Source organism: Lottia gigantea (assembly GCF_000327385.1).
Source record: "Lottia gigantea unplaced genomic scaffold LOTGIsca_129, whole genome shotgun sequence".
NCBI classification, from domain to species: domain Eukaryota; kingdom Metazoa; phylum Mollusca; class Gastropoda; family Lottiidae; genus Lottia; species Lottia gigantea.
The window spans coordinates 474,753-491,235 of record NW_008707410.1 but is presented as its reverse complement, the minus strand read 5'-3'; positions in this window follow the sequence as shown (position 1 = coordinate 491,235).

Genomic DNA, 16,483 nt, shown 5'->3' with positions numbered 1-16,483 from the left:
GAAATGAAATGGCAGTTTTACATCTAATGAAATGAAATGACAGTTTTACATCTAATGAAATGAAATGGCAGTTTTACATCTAATGAAATGAAGTGGATGTTTTACATCTAATGAAATGAAATGACAGTTTTACATCTAATGAAATGAAATGGCAGTTTTACATCTAATGAAATGGAATGGATGTTTTACATCTAAAGAAATGGCAGTTTTACATCTAATGAAATGGAATGGATGTTTTACATCTAATGAAATGAAATGGCAGTTTTACATCTAATGAAATGGAATGGATGTTTTACATCTAATGAAATGGAATATAGTTAAACATCCTACTGTACTGTAACTATTTGGACTAATAAAATTGAAGAATTAAATTAGAATTTTCTGTATATCTTATTGAGCGAATGAAATGAAATAAGATATATATCCTATTAGTATTTATACAAGCTAATGAAATAAAATAGAGGTTAACATCCTACTGTTCTTTACCTTCTTGGACTAATGAAATGAAATGTAGTTTTATATCCTACTGATCTGTAGCTCATTAACTTAATGAAATGCAGTTTTATTTAGTTTTACATCCTACATTTCAGTACCTATTCTGACTAATGAAATGAAATAAAGTTTTATATCTTATTTTCCAGATGTTAAATGTTCTAATAAAAACAGACAACATCATACAGATGCAAAAAGGGAATTCAAAACAACTTCATTAAATAACTATTTTCATATATTTAACTGTCAAGGGATTTTCACAAGAAAATTTGTTTTTAAGCCTCACTCACCTGCACTTGAAACCAAGTTGAAAAATTTAAAGGTATTAATTTCACCTATGTTAGGATCTACCTCAAAATTAACAGGTATCTGATTGACCGAGTCCCTACACCTTCCAATTATATATTTAGCATCTTATATCTTACATGAAGTTAATATAACACGACAAGATAGGCCACCTGCATTTAATAAACTCAATTTTATGTTAATTATCTCTAACGAGCTTTCCAAATAAACCTTTCAAAATTTTAAATCATCCAGAATTAAAAAAAGAACAGTTGTTCTCTGGTTGATAAATATTCTAAAACTAACAAGTTCTGTTTCAAATATATAATTTAACGCACATGCATGTGTGTTGGCAGGCGTTGTAACACCCACTGTTATCTGCTGATTGAGAAACTTAATGCTGCTTTTTTAATAGTTAAAATTATGACGTAAATCATTACTTTACGGTATAAATAAAGAATTTGAATTATCTTGTGTATGTGAACAACAGAATTTTTGGCAAAGAGTGGTATGGGGGGATCAACTTGGACTACAAGATTCTAATAAGCACTGGATGAGACGTGAGAAACTTCAAAATCAGATTCCCTTTAGTTCAACAAAGCTAATAGAAAGAATGATAATATAATAATATCACTATAACATAGTATTGTATATCATATAACCTCCACAAAAAAACGTCACAGAATTAACAAATTTTGTTAGAAGTGGTATCAGGGGTTCTAGAAGATTAAACACATCCTACCACATGCTAGTGATGATACCACAACTTGATGTTCTCAGATACAAACAAATATAAAATGGATTCTGAGTGGACAAACCAAATACCAAACCAATCTGTTTTCTAAATCTTTTGCCAAATTAAAAATTTTATGAAAATTCAAGAAATTTCTGGAAGTTTTCATGCAACTAAAACAATAAATCACTGATAATATATCCAAAAAAATATCAAATTTTACCACGCAACACTTATTAAGATAAATTCATCAGGCTGGTTGATAGATTACCTAATGTTTTTATCATGATGTTTTGACTGAGTGCCCAGAATTTTTTTACACCATAAGTTGTAAAATATGCCAAAATTTTAAAAATTCAGATCTTATATATCCAGCGTGGGAGTAATCAACTGAATTCAATTCAAAAGCCAATATTTCTATTTCTAAATCAGTACATTTGAACTTTGTCAGCTGAAAATTTGTTATATTTTTGTTATTAATTTCGCTAAAATGAAATGAAGTATAAAACTGAACCAAAATTCAACGCATTATCTTGTCTGCTATGGTTTGTTATCAAAATATTTTTGAACAAAATTAGAATTTTCATCAAGTGTATAAAATGACATTAAAAGACAACTATCATTGTAAGAAGTACAAAAAGTCCAATTTTTCAAGAGACCAAAAAGTATGTACTCTTAATCTAGCTGGTAAAATAAATCCTGTTGTAAGCTAAATTCATCCCATTTCTTTGACTTCCCTCCTTTCACAAAAGCCTCATTTGTAATTCTAATTTCTTACTCTGTACATTTATTCATACAAGTCGGCCATGAGGAAAATTAACATTGTTTGGTGCCAACATTACAGTAAACCAATAAATCGAGTCTCGAGAAAAATAGCCCAGATCATCCAGCTAATGATTATTGTGAGTTATTAATTAAGTTGACCCAAGCGTTGTTGACTGGTCGTTTAGGACTATAGGCCAATTATTGGTCTTGTCATTTCGACAAATGGTCAGTCAACAACGAAACGTGATTATCCGTAAAAGTTTGTTTGTCGAGCTGGTCGATACGGATGAAGGGGATGATACGATTTGTATCTCCTTCATTGAAGAGTTATGGAAATAACGGGTTTCAATTGCGAATTGTTATTTGGTATCCTCCTTAACTAACTAATTCCTTATCTTGAGAATGGTCTTTGGAATATTGGACTTTTATCTCAAACTGACAAGCCAGGGCTCAGTTTCCTAAAACATAGTTAGGATCAAATTTGCTTAAAGGATAGATTGTAACAAAGCTTAAGATTACAAAATAACAATTTTGGAGAGTTCATACACTTAAATGTTTTAATAATATTTAAAAGAAGATTAAAGAAATATATTTGGTAACATTTAATGAGTTTGCTCTCCCTGCATCTCATTTGGAAGAACTTTTTGCCACTGAATTAATTTATTCCTGTTAAAAAGTTCATAAACCAAACAATAATTTTACAACTTATATTTAAAAATTGTAAAAATTAAATTCATTAGAAAATATTTTAACATAATTTTACATAATTATATTGGCATTATTTATTGCAACTCAAAATCTGTTTTTGAAAGTTCACATGTTTAATATTACTAATATTGCAAAAGTTCATGGATTTTTTTAAAAGCAATTTGGAATTTATGTTGATTTTACTGAAATATATTTGGCACCATTTTTTTTGCAGGAAACTTTCATGAAATATTTCACAATGCCGTTTCTCCAGTCTTTATTTTTATCAATGACGTAGTTTCTTGTTGTAATAATCTGTAAAAGTATTGATCGCAGTGCCGTTTTCGTCTCCAAGGTTTGATACAATCGTATTAAATGTTCAACTCTTCACCGAGGCCAATGATTCAAATTTGTTTTTGATCCCATGTTTTTGAAACTAATGATTTGGAATCAAGACAAATGGAAAGACTATCAGAATGACTTGCTGTAGAACTATTTCTAACAAGCCTGTATGTTATTATTGGCTTTCTTCAGGACTTTATTTATAAATTTGACTAAAAAGAATTCAAAATTTCAGCTCCAAATTTAACATGTACACAGATGTACATGAGTTTTGAAATGAAATGGAATTTAACCTCTGACCGTAACAAAGAAATACATTCTACTGTTCTGTACATAATAATTCTATTGAAATAAATTGGTGTTTTTTTTTATCTTTTTTGTACCTCATTGGGCTAATGCTACGAAATACAGAAACTTTGTTTTGAGCTAATGAAACAAAATGAAGCTTCATTGCAGTTTTACATTCCACTTTTCTGTACCATAATGAAATGAATTGAGTTTTATATCCTTACTTTCTGTACCATAATAAAATGAATTGAGTTTTACATCCTTACTTTCTGTACCATAATAAAATGAATTGAGTTTTACATCCTTACTTTCTGTACCATAATGAAATGAATTGAGTTTTATATCCTTACTTTCTGTACCATAATAAAATGAATTGAGTTTTACATCCTTACTTTCTGTACCATAATGAAATGAATTGAGTTTTAAATCCTTACTTTCTGTACCATAATGAAATGAATTGAGTTTTACATCCTTACTTTCTGTACCATAACAAAATGAATTGAATTTTAAATCCTGCTGTTGGGAGCTGTATATTTCTCTGTTCTGTATTTGTTTGGACTAATGAAATGAAATTTGAGTTTTATATCTGAATGTGTTCTTTTTATCTGAAAGGTCTGTTAAAACCCCTAACCATCAATTTCTGCCAAATCAGTTTTTCGACACATGGCTGGTAAAAACAAGCAAATGATCAAGTTTTAATCTATTAAATATATACACAGAAAAAAACATCAAGATTTCATAGTTGTCGCCTGTAGTAAAGTCAGGGAATAGGTCTGGAAACAGAAATCAATAAAGTTGGAAAGGGAAAATGTCACCGCGAGAATAAAGCTATACATTTGACGAGATATTCCGAACATCGTTACACGATTGAATATAAATAACCTCATTATGAAAACACTAGTTTCCGTGACGACTCGACTAGCCTCGCCAATCATATTAGATAAAAATAAAATACAGTGAAGGAGTTCTCAACCATTCTTTACAATTCTTTACATTTCTTTTAATCCTTTATTGAGGATAAATTTGGCTTATTGCTTTATACCGTTACACTTACTGCTCTCTAAGTTGGCTCACTACTATCTTTACTATTAACAGTGACATCCTCATCACTGCTATTATAAATATAACCCTTTACACCCTGTAGATTGACTCACTAATATTATCTCCATAACTGTTTTATGAGTTTCTGGGCTACAGCAAGATCTAGTGTCTCTTCTTCTAAATCTTTAGTGTTTAAAACAAGACAGTTAAAGAATTTCTGACAATCATAAACAAAGTTCAGACAATTTGGTACTTTCTGATATTCAAGGTTTGAACCCAATTTCATTAGTCTGCTCACGAATTAATTTCACATTTTCAAAAATAACTAACTATTAAATTATTCAGAGAGAGACCAATCCCAATACAGGTTGAACTATGTACAACTTTCTAAACCAATTTAATATCCAATTTGAATGTCAGCCATGTTGGAATTGTGATTGCCTTAATTTCGCTTACTGATCTAAATTTATATAATTCAAGTCTATTGTTTAGACTGGTCTCCAGATGAAATTGTTCTAAATTTTGATATTTCAGCTATTGGGATCATTAAAAAATCAAAGATGTCCAGAGGAAAGACGTTTAGAAAAAATTTCAGAAGCAAAAGGAGGAAATAACAATAATCAGTGACTATCAGAGACAGTTTAAATTGCCTTCCATTTCTACACAGAGCTGATATTTCCTTCCATATATTAGATGTGATAGACACTAAAGAATGGTACTTCTGAATGAAACCTTAAGATTCTATTTAAAATAAAGATTTATTCAGACATGACTGGTTATTGCAATCAAATCAATATCCCTTTCATAAACTGATAGTAAAATAGTATCTGAGGTGTTGAATCCAACCAACTTACTACTGAAACTAAGGTAATAAAGGCAGATAAGAAATATTTTACAACCAACAACCAACCAACTTTCTAACCTAAGGTTACAATGGTTTCCAATTTCATAGTCATAATACAGATTTGGAAATAAAACTGATGGTGAAACAAAAATGCACATCTTGTTGAACCCTTGGAGAAAGGATTTAGTCACAATTTTCTGTGTTTATCTATGAATCTGGTACACACCCTGCTGTAAAGTCAGTAATTAAAGATAGAAAACAAATGGAGTAGATTCTGTTTGTGACAGCCTTTCCATTAATTGCTGGTACTCAGTAGGCGTGGTGGTAATTAAACAGTTTTCTAAACCTCGTTAAAATCCTAATAGTTTATCTCTGTTGGGAATTGACTTGTCTTCAACACTCTTTATAATCCCCACACAATATGCTGACCAAGCGATATAAACCAATACCCCTTTTATACTACATAAAATATCAAAATAGTCTCAATGGAATGGATACATTTTTTTGTTGTTTTCAATCCAAACTCCGCTTTTACGTTACAAGAAAAACTTTTGACAACTGAACTTATAAAATCTATGGTAATTATCTAAGATATCAATTTTATTCCAAAAACCTTTTAATATGACAAATGAAATGACTCTGGTCTAAAAGTACATTTTTACCTGATTGGTCTAATGATTACCCCAACAAGAATGTGTGCTAAGCTAGTCACATAACCTTCCTTTCCTGGCATAGCTCAGTTGGGGAACCTTCATTTCCTGGCATAGCCCAGTTAGGTAACCTTCATTTTCTGGTATAGCTCAGTTAGGGAACCTTCCTTTCCTGGCATTGCTCAGTTAGGGAAACCTTCATTTTCTGGCATAGCTCAGTTAGGGAACCTCCCTTTCCTGGCATAGTTAGGGAACCTTCATTTTCTGGCATAGCTCAGTTAGGGAACCTCCCTTTCCTGGCATAGTAAGGGAACCTTCATTTTCTTGAATAGCTAAGTTAGGGAACCTTCATTTTCTGACATAGCTCAGTTAGGGAACCTTCATTTTCTTGCATAGCTCAGTTAGGGAACCTTCATTTTCTGACATAGCTCCCTCCAAAACCTCAAGTCACAATTAAATTTGCAGGTGTCAGTGGCAAAAATTGAACACAATGCACCCAAGCACCTCAACTACCTCTGGACTTGACCTAAGGTCAGATTCTGGTGATGATTGTTTGTATTAATCAGCATCTGATCTAACGAGTGATGACTAACGAGGAGGAAGAGAGATAATTAATTATTCCAGCGTAATGAACAGAAGGAATGTTGTCAGGAATGGTTCCAACAGACTTCAATCAACTCAACATATGGTCTAGAATAAGCAAAAGACCAGATACAAAAATGGGATTGGAGGATAATCCCTTATATTCATTCATGCATTCATTTTTTATCATTCATATATATTCATTCATTTATTCATTATAATAATAATCAACTCTATATTTTACATGGGTCAGCAAATACAGCAAGGTCAAATGGTCCTGTCTAATATTCAGCTCATGGGGACAATAAAATGAAAAAAAAAATATAACTAGAACTGTTCAAATAACAGTACTGATGCAGGGCGTGTTACGACTTTCAGGTATATACGAAGATGGTCTATTGCAATTACATTGATGTAAATACTTTTCTGCATCTCTAAATGAAAATATGCGAAAGTGCGTGGAATTTAAAGTATATTGATTAAGAATAAGAGAATGTTTGTCAATTAATAAAGACCAAGTTTCATGAAATCCGGATAAGAAATAAGAAAGTTAGTAATGTACATGCGCACCAGAAGAATTCAATATTTCCATCAAATTTAGAATTGGATTATACACATTCTTATCAAGTTTGATGAAATTTGGATAAGAAATAAGAAAGTTAGTAATGTGCATGCGCACAAGAAGAATTCGATATATTCATCAAATTTAGAATTTGATTATACACATACATGTATACAAATTTGGATAAGAAATAAAGTTGGGAAATTAAGTGGGGGTATACCTTTAAGGTCCTTCCGTAAGCTCAAATTATAGTATAACATGGTTCAATCCATCCCAGAGCTTATTTATAAATCATAGCGGGACATAAAATATATTAAACAAATATAAAAGGGGGTGTGGCATTTTGATTTTAGTTAGAGTTGACAGACCAATGACAGCGTATTTAGACTACAGTAATTACACCATGTTAAGTGAATGGGATTTTGAATTTGCATGTAAGGCATAAATGTTATATATCACTGGAAAGCTCAAGATCTTAGCATTATGTAATGCAAACAAGGATTGAAAACAACAAAAAAATGTATCCATTCCATTGAGACTATTTTGATATTTTATGTAGTATAAAAGGGGTATTGGTTTATATCGCTTGGTCAGCATATTGTGTGGGGATTATATAATGCTTATTAGTATAAGTTTCAGTGACCTTCATACATAAAAAACGGAAGTGGCTCAACCGGAAGCTAGAACCTTGATTTCGCACCAACTGGAAGTGATGCAAAATTTTTGATTGTGTCAATTTGTTTTCTTTTGTGATCTGTTTTTGCACCAGAAATTTCAAATCAATCGGATGCATAGCGGAGAAAATATAAAATTTGGTCAAATTTTGCAAAATTCAGCTAAAAAATGTGTGCTATGAATTTTAAAAATTCGAATTTTTTTAACTGCTATCACATAGGATATTCGAGCGAAATTCTAAAACTGAAAACCCGAGCAAAATCGCTCCAAAATTGCGCTTCAAGAGTCAATTATCTACTTTTTGCACATTTTGCAATGTGCCACTATCCGTTTTGCAAAATTGTTCCAATTTATATTCATTAGTTAAAACACTGAATATGCAGATCCAATGTATTGCTAATCTTGCAGTAACTATTACCTGCAGAGTACTCGACACAAACTCATACTTTTTTTTGCAAGTACGAAAACAAAGCAGGGCGTTCTAAGAATTCAATTATTTCTTAGTTATCATTCATTTAAACCTATCAGTCATTCATATACTTATTTAAATTATCTTCTATTAATTTGTTTGACACTGCAAATCATTAATTCATTCATTCCATTAAAGTAATAGTTCATCCATTAAGAAACTGTCAATTCTTATCACTCCAAGTCGGAAATCAGTGACCTATTTCAACTTAAAGACTATTACAGAACTTTGACCCATTAAGATAGAAATATTTTTAGCTTGATTGGACCGGACATAATATAAAATAGATTTTTACATCCTACTGGTTGATACCTTATTGAGCTAATGAAATGAAGTTGAGTTTCATATCCTACTGTTCTGTACCTATTAGGTTAATAAGATGAAGAGTTTTACATCCCACTATTCTGTTAATTATTGAGCTAATGAAATTACCTGAGATTGACTTCCTACTGTTCTCTACCTTAATGAGCTAATGAAATAAAATAAAGTATAACATCCTACTATTCTGTATATAACAGAGCTAATGAAATGAAATAAGTTTTACATTCTACTATTCTGTATATTACGGAGCTAATGAAATAAATTAAAGTATAATATCCTACTATTCTGTATATAACAGAGCTAATGAAATGAAATAAGTTTTACATTCTACTATTCTGTATATTACGGAGCTAATGAAATAAATTAAAGTATAATATCCTACTATTCTGTATATATCAGAGCTAATGAAATGAAATAAGTTTTACATTCTACTATTCTGTATATTATGGAGCTAATGAAATAAATTAAAGTATAATATCCTACTATTCTGTATATAACAGAGCTAATGAAATGAAATAAGTTTTACATTCTACTGTTCTGTATATTATGGAGCTAAAGAAATAAAATAAAGTATAATATCCTACTATTCTGTATATAACAGAGATAATGGAATGAAATAAGTTTTACATTCTACTGTTCTGTATATTATGGAGCTAAAGAAATAAAATAAAGTATAATATCCTACTATTCTGTATATAACAGAGATAATGGAATGAAATAAGTTTTACATTCTACTGTTCTGTATATTATGGAGATAATGAAATAAAATAAAGTATAACATCCTACTATTCTGTATATAACGGAGCTAATAAAATGAAATAAATTTTACATTCTACTGTTCTGTATATTATGGAGCTAATGAAATAAATACATTCTACTGTTCTGTATATAACGGAGCTAATGAAATAAAATACAGGTTATATTCTACTGTTAGGCTGTTATGTATATTATTCAGCTAATGAAATAAAATAAAGTTTACATTCTACTGTTATGTATGTTATGGAGATATTTTTAAGTTGAACAAACTAACAAATTTTGACTTGACTTTGAGAATTTAATCTTGAGAACTCAGTTCAGAGAGATAAGTGCTGTTAGAAATTAAAACCTGGTCCAATATAATGATTTTATAGCTACATATGATGTTATTTCAATCTATTTATGAAATTTTATCATATATACGTGTTGAAAGCTTTACATCATCTGATCGTTTCAAGTAAATTTAAAGTTTAATTCTGAAAATATACCTTCAAATTTATGGATATGTTTCAGGTAATTTTGAGGCTTGAGTTTTGATACTTGAACATTAAACAGTTCTTAAATGCCCAAGATATAAATACAACATTTGTAAGTGTCCCATATACATATACAATGTTCCTTAGTGTCATAGAAACATATACAATATTCTAAAGTGTCCTAAATATATATATATACGATATTCTTAAGAGTCCAAGATACATATACAATGTTCCTTAGAGGTGTCCAGGATACAGATACATTATTTGTAAGTGTCACAGATACATGTACGATATTGTTAAGTGTCCCAGATATAAATCTAGTGTTCCTTAGTGTCTTAGAAACATATTCAATATTCCTAATTGTCCCAGATACATATACAACATTCCTAAGTGTCCCAGATTTATATTGAATGTTCCTTGGAGGTGTCCGGGACACATATACAATGGATAGGAACTTTTTTGAATCTCTTTTAACAACTCAAAAACGAAGCTTGAACTCTCCTGTTATACATTCCTTCCAAATGTTCACTAAATACATTAGAAGAAGATGAAAGAAATATTAGAGAAAGTTCTGGTAAAGATGGTTAATGCTGTTTTTAAGTCATTAGTTATTATAGCATGAAAACAATGTTTCAACACAGAATTAGTTATACAAACAACTTTACTGATCTTTTTACAGTCACTTTCTTTCTTACTTTACAGTTTGTATTACTATTCAGCAGGTTTGCCTATTATATAATACAAGTGATACCCTCCATACCATAAAACATCCATTTCTGATCTGATGATAAACATACATCAACTACAAAAATCCTCTTTCCACATTATTCCAGTTAACCAAGCTGAAATTGGGTATGGATAATCTGGTAAGGATCATAACGAGGTTTGACCATTAACAAACTGGTAGTCAAAATCAAAAGATCCAAAATTGTTATCCTTGTCAAAAATGGCAATTTCTTTGTTTTGTTTTTTCAAAGACATATATTCTATTGAAATGGTAAGGAAAACACAGTACAACATAGACCAGAAAGATGAATGATACAGATCACAATGTTTATTTGTAGCCTTACCAATGATACATTCTGGATCTCATGTTTCAACTAAAACAATCTCACCATAAATAATAGTATCAGATCTTATCATATACATTAACATAGAGTAAACAGTCAATTTTACCTCCTGTTCAGCGAGTTCAATACTTCACTCATACGCATATGCAGACAATTAGGCAAACTCACTGAGCAGGAGCAATAAGTCAATAAGAATATTCCAGTACAAAGATGTATATAAAGCTGGTACCGGTATAGTATATAAAAAACACTATGTCCATATTGATCTCATTTCACAGTCCATATACTACAGTACTTAGTACCAAACATTTCTTTAATGGTACCAGCTGGTAGAATGATATAAGTATAAGAATGGACTTCAGGATAGTATATATAAGTTTATCAAATCCTTGAACCATAGATCATTGAGCATAGTTCAATAATAAATGAATGTGAATTACATGAAGAATGTACATATGAAAATACATAGTGCTGAACTCTCCTCCCTCCCCTTTCCCATTTATATTTCCCACAAGATATCTACAGACTAGAAATGGCAGGACATAGTTCTATTACCAACATGAAGAATTATTCAGGGCTATTGCTGAACAGTATTCACAGCTTAAGGTTTATAGGTTTCAATCAAGTATGACTGGTCTTTCAAATCCACAACCCATATATGACAATAAAAGTTCAATTATACAATGAAATGCACATCATGAAACAAAAATGTAACAGCAAGTGCAAAGAGACCTGTACCTCCCAATATGAAAATTTCACATATCTACTAGCCATGAAGAGTGATTGCACAAAATGGCACATGAAAATGCTTTGCAAAAACACCATTTTTTAAAGCAATACACACTTCAACAATAACAATTTGCATTTGAACCAAACTCACACAATCATACATCTTTCAATCAAACTGGAAATTTTGTCAAGTTGATATTTGCTACTAATAACAATTGCACACCCACACCTTCAATTTACAATAGTTCACTCATATACCTGGCAATTTATTTCTAATAGGTCTTTCAAAACTAAATTTATATCTATATCTTACAATATCTTACTATTTCATCACCAGCTTGCTACTGTTGTCTATGGACCTCTAATCCAATCTAAGGCCCTCTAATCAAATCTATCGCCCTCTAATCCTATCTAGGCCTGTCTAATTCCTGTTGTGTTAGGGATCTTTAATCCTGTTTTGAACTCCTAATCTTGAATGTTCACTCTGATCCCAGATTGAGCACCTTATCCTGTTTTAAGCTCCAAATCCTGTCTTGTTTGAGCTTTTAATCCTGTTAGAACAAACTTATTTTATAGACACACCAAATACATTTAAACTTCATATATCCCACTAAAAGACTGACTTGGTTTTTAATGAATGTAACTTATTGACAATAAATAATAACACACAGTAGGTTTATTGACTAGTGTACACCACATGTACTCTGTTATTTGTAGTAGTACTACCAATTAATCTAAGTTGTACTTCAAAAGACACAACATCTGGTGCTATACTGTAGGTTCTTACTCCAAAAACTCTTAATAAATGAAACTTTAGAATGTATTTATACAGTTGCTCTACTGTAACAGATTTTTGAAGACAGTTCTGTACTGTAGGTATTTACCAATAAGTTCACCAATAAGATATGTGTACCACAAACATTATGAATAGAACTGTATGATGTATTGAATATAGTTTAGTTTACCACAATTTGTATTTCCAAGACAGACAATATCTAACACTGTACTGTAGGTCTTTACTCCAAATTACTTTTCTAAACTTAATTCACAAATAAGAGCTTTGTACTATGAATAAAGCTCAAAATATAACTGAATGGAACTCAATAACCTACAGAATTTAACATACAGTTGGTTTACTGTAATACAGCACTAAACTCCAACTTATATTTGACAGGCAATATGTAGCACTGTTCTGTAGTCCCAATTGGTGTTGTTAAAATAAATTCACAAATAAGATCTTTGTACTTTCAATATAAAGAACTCTATGACGTAAACAGTTTAACATACAGTTGGTTTACTGTAAACAGCAACTACATTTTAGCTTATAACTTATATTTCAAAGACAGGCAACATAAAGTATTATATGGTACACCTTAACTCCAAACTTCCTAATGTAAACTAAATTAACTGATAAAATCATCACAGATAAGATCCTAATACCTTATAAATAAATGAAGCCCTATAGTACCAGTACTGTATACGACATTCTTATTCTAACTAGTCTTAAATCAAACTCTAGCAGTACCAGTATTATAAGCGTGGAGCTGAAACATGTGACTTTACAACTTTTAACTTAAAAGATGATAGTCAAGGAATTTCAATTAAGTAAAAGTATTAAAAATACATTCTAGAACAAGAAACACTACCATATCTATGTATCTATATAAAGGACCTGTGACGATGCTATTCTTTAAGATAAGATGAAACTCGCATCTATTTTATTCTGTCATTCCAATTACAGTCAAATGCAATAATAAGGTCATATTGTTGAAATTAGGTCAGAATCTACGTCAATCTGACAGAACTTGGCTCCATCATACAATTCTTATTATTAGGTCTTTATTCATGAATTTTACACCCAAATTAACTGACTAAAATTAAAGAGACAACATGGAGTTTGATTTGGAATTTTCTCCAGGGATGCCTATCTGAACACGACTAAATTGTTAACTTTGTTGCTGTATTGTCAGTCATGACTGACTAGAACTATAGACTGTTGATTTGGCTGTATTTTCCAAGCTATATCTAGACCTTTAAATTGTTAATTTAGCTGTATTTGTCAGTCATGACTGACTAGAACTATAGACTGTTGATTTGGCTGTATTTTCCAAGATATAACTAGAACTCTAAATTGTTAACTTAGCTGTATTTGTCAGTAATGATTGACTAGAACTATAGACTGTTGATTTGGCTGTATTTTCCAAGCTATATCTAGACCTTTAAATTGTTAATTTAGCTGTATTTGTCAGTCATGACTGACTAGAACTATAGACTGTTGATTTGGCTGTATTTTCCAAGCTATATCTAGACCTTTAAATTGTTAATTTAGCTGTATTTGTCAGTCATGACTGACTAGAACTATAGACTGTTGATTTGGCTGTATTTACCAATCTATATCTAGACCTTTAAATTGTTAACTTAGCTGTATTTGTCAGTCATGACTGACTAGAACTATAAACTGCTGATTAAGCTGTATTTTCCAAGCTGTAACTAGACCTCTAAATTGTTAACTTTGCTCTATTTGTCAGTCATGACTGACTAGAACTATAAACTGCTGATTAAGCTGTATTTTCCAAGCTATAACTAGACCTCTAAATTGTTAACTTTGCTCTATTTGTCAGTCATGACTGACTAGAACTATAGACTGCTGATTTAGCTGTATTTTCCAAGCTATAACTAGACCTCTAAATTGTTAATTTAGCTGTATTTGTCAGTCATGACTGACTAGAACTATAGACTGTTGATTTGGCTGTATATTCCAAGCTATAACTAGACCTTTAAATTGTTAACTTAGCTGTATTTGTCAGTCATGACTGACTAGAACTATAGACTACTGATTTGGCTGTATTTTCCAAGCTATACCTAGACCTCTAAATTGTTAACTTAGATGTTTTTGCCAGTCATGTTTGACAAAAGCTTTAGATTTGTTGAATTGACTGTATTTGCTCTTTGATTATCAAATGATCCTAAGCTATCACTAAACAAAACAAATTTCAATTCATAAAATCAAAAGCTTAAATGTTAAATCTTCAGCTTAATCTTACAGTAACTCTTCATTTTCAACAACAATATGATCTCATTATTCAGCACGAAAATAAAAAACAAAATGTTATTCTTGGATTTGATTTTGGTGTTGAATTATTTGTAGTGGGGAACAGATGTTGAAGTCAGTGTTATAATTATCAATAACACTGTTTCTCAATGACGTTTCTTTAAACGACTTTTTAATTCTTGTGACGTCAACTTCAACACACATTATTTTACTAAGTCAATCACATCAATTATAACAATGACTGAATATTTAGATTAAGATAGTTTTTCAAACAATGTATGAATAATTAATCATTGTGAAATGTTAGAATTTTAAAGTGATAAGGTCATAAGAATAGTTATTTTACCCTGACTATACAGCTTATTTACAACTTATTTACAGATATAGTCATATCATTAATTCTGTTATGAATGAATTTTTAGGTCCCATTTTTAACAAACTAATTAACAAATGAAGATGATCATTGCAATGCAGTGTACAATAAGGGGAAACATCAGAAACATTTCTTCTGTCAACTGAAAACCTTTAAGGAATTTAGTCGTCTAATTATTCCTTACATCAAATAATAGAATAAATATTACATCCTACATTTCTGCATCTGACAGACCTAACGAAGACAGGCAATGCCATGTAGTATAAAATAGGGAAAATTATAGAGGGATGTTTGGCATAGAAGCCAAATCTTTTCAGAATTTTTACTTTAGAATAATTTGCCTTCATAATCATTGTAATAAATCATCAAGGTGAAACTTTGACGTCAAAAACTGACGTGACATCAAGAGCCTGATTATAATGTTCCTTACACACATATATCAAAACTAATGCTTTACTGAGGGACTTCACCAGGTGTTGTCATGATTTTAAATCAATTTCACAATTTTTAAAATAAAAAACTACAAGTAACAAATTGGTTTCCAATCTTTTTAGAAATATTTATTAAACCACCCTTTCTATTTGGAAAATCCATAATTTTCGAAAATTCTTAATGTGCATTTTAGCTGATCAAAATAGAGTGTGACTCTCAAGAGGTGATGATTTCACAATCCAGAAATCAAAGATATTTATTATTAGACCCTGTGACCCAATAAACACTTATGTTCATTGTAGTGCTCACACACATTGTGATTTTTACCATTCGACAGCATCATTCGATTTACATTCGAATATTTAACGAGATAATTAAATTAAATTATAGAATAAATCATATTGAAAAATATCCAAGAACAATAAGAAAGGTATCGGATGTTAACATTCTTTAATCTGATTGAACAATAAATGATGTCTATTTATATCAGCTAATTAGTTTCGTACTTTCATTTTTTTTTTACTTTCGGTTTTGATGTGCAGGTAGAGATGGTCAAAGGTCAATCCTTTGATTATCCAGCACAAGTAAATCAAACGAGATGTGACGGGGGTTGCAAGGGACTTGACATCGCAATCTTTAATTCCTAAACTACAGGGATTGTCTCGAAATAATTTTTAATAAATACGTGAAATCAGTTATAGAAAAATGTCCATCATTATTTTACAAAGTTGATTCCGGTTGATTTGTATCTGTTTAGGTCAGTTTGAAAGAAGCCTTTTATTAAACTATGAAATGAATTAGAAAATAATGTTTGTATTTCATCAATATTTAATGTATTAGTTCTAGGTAAAAGTTT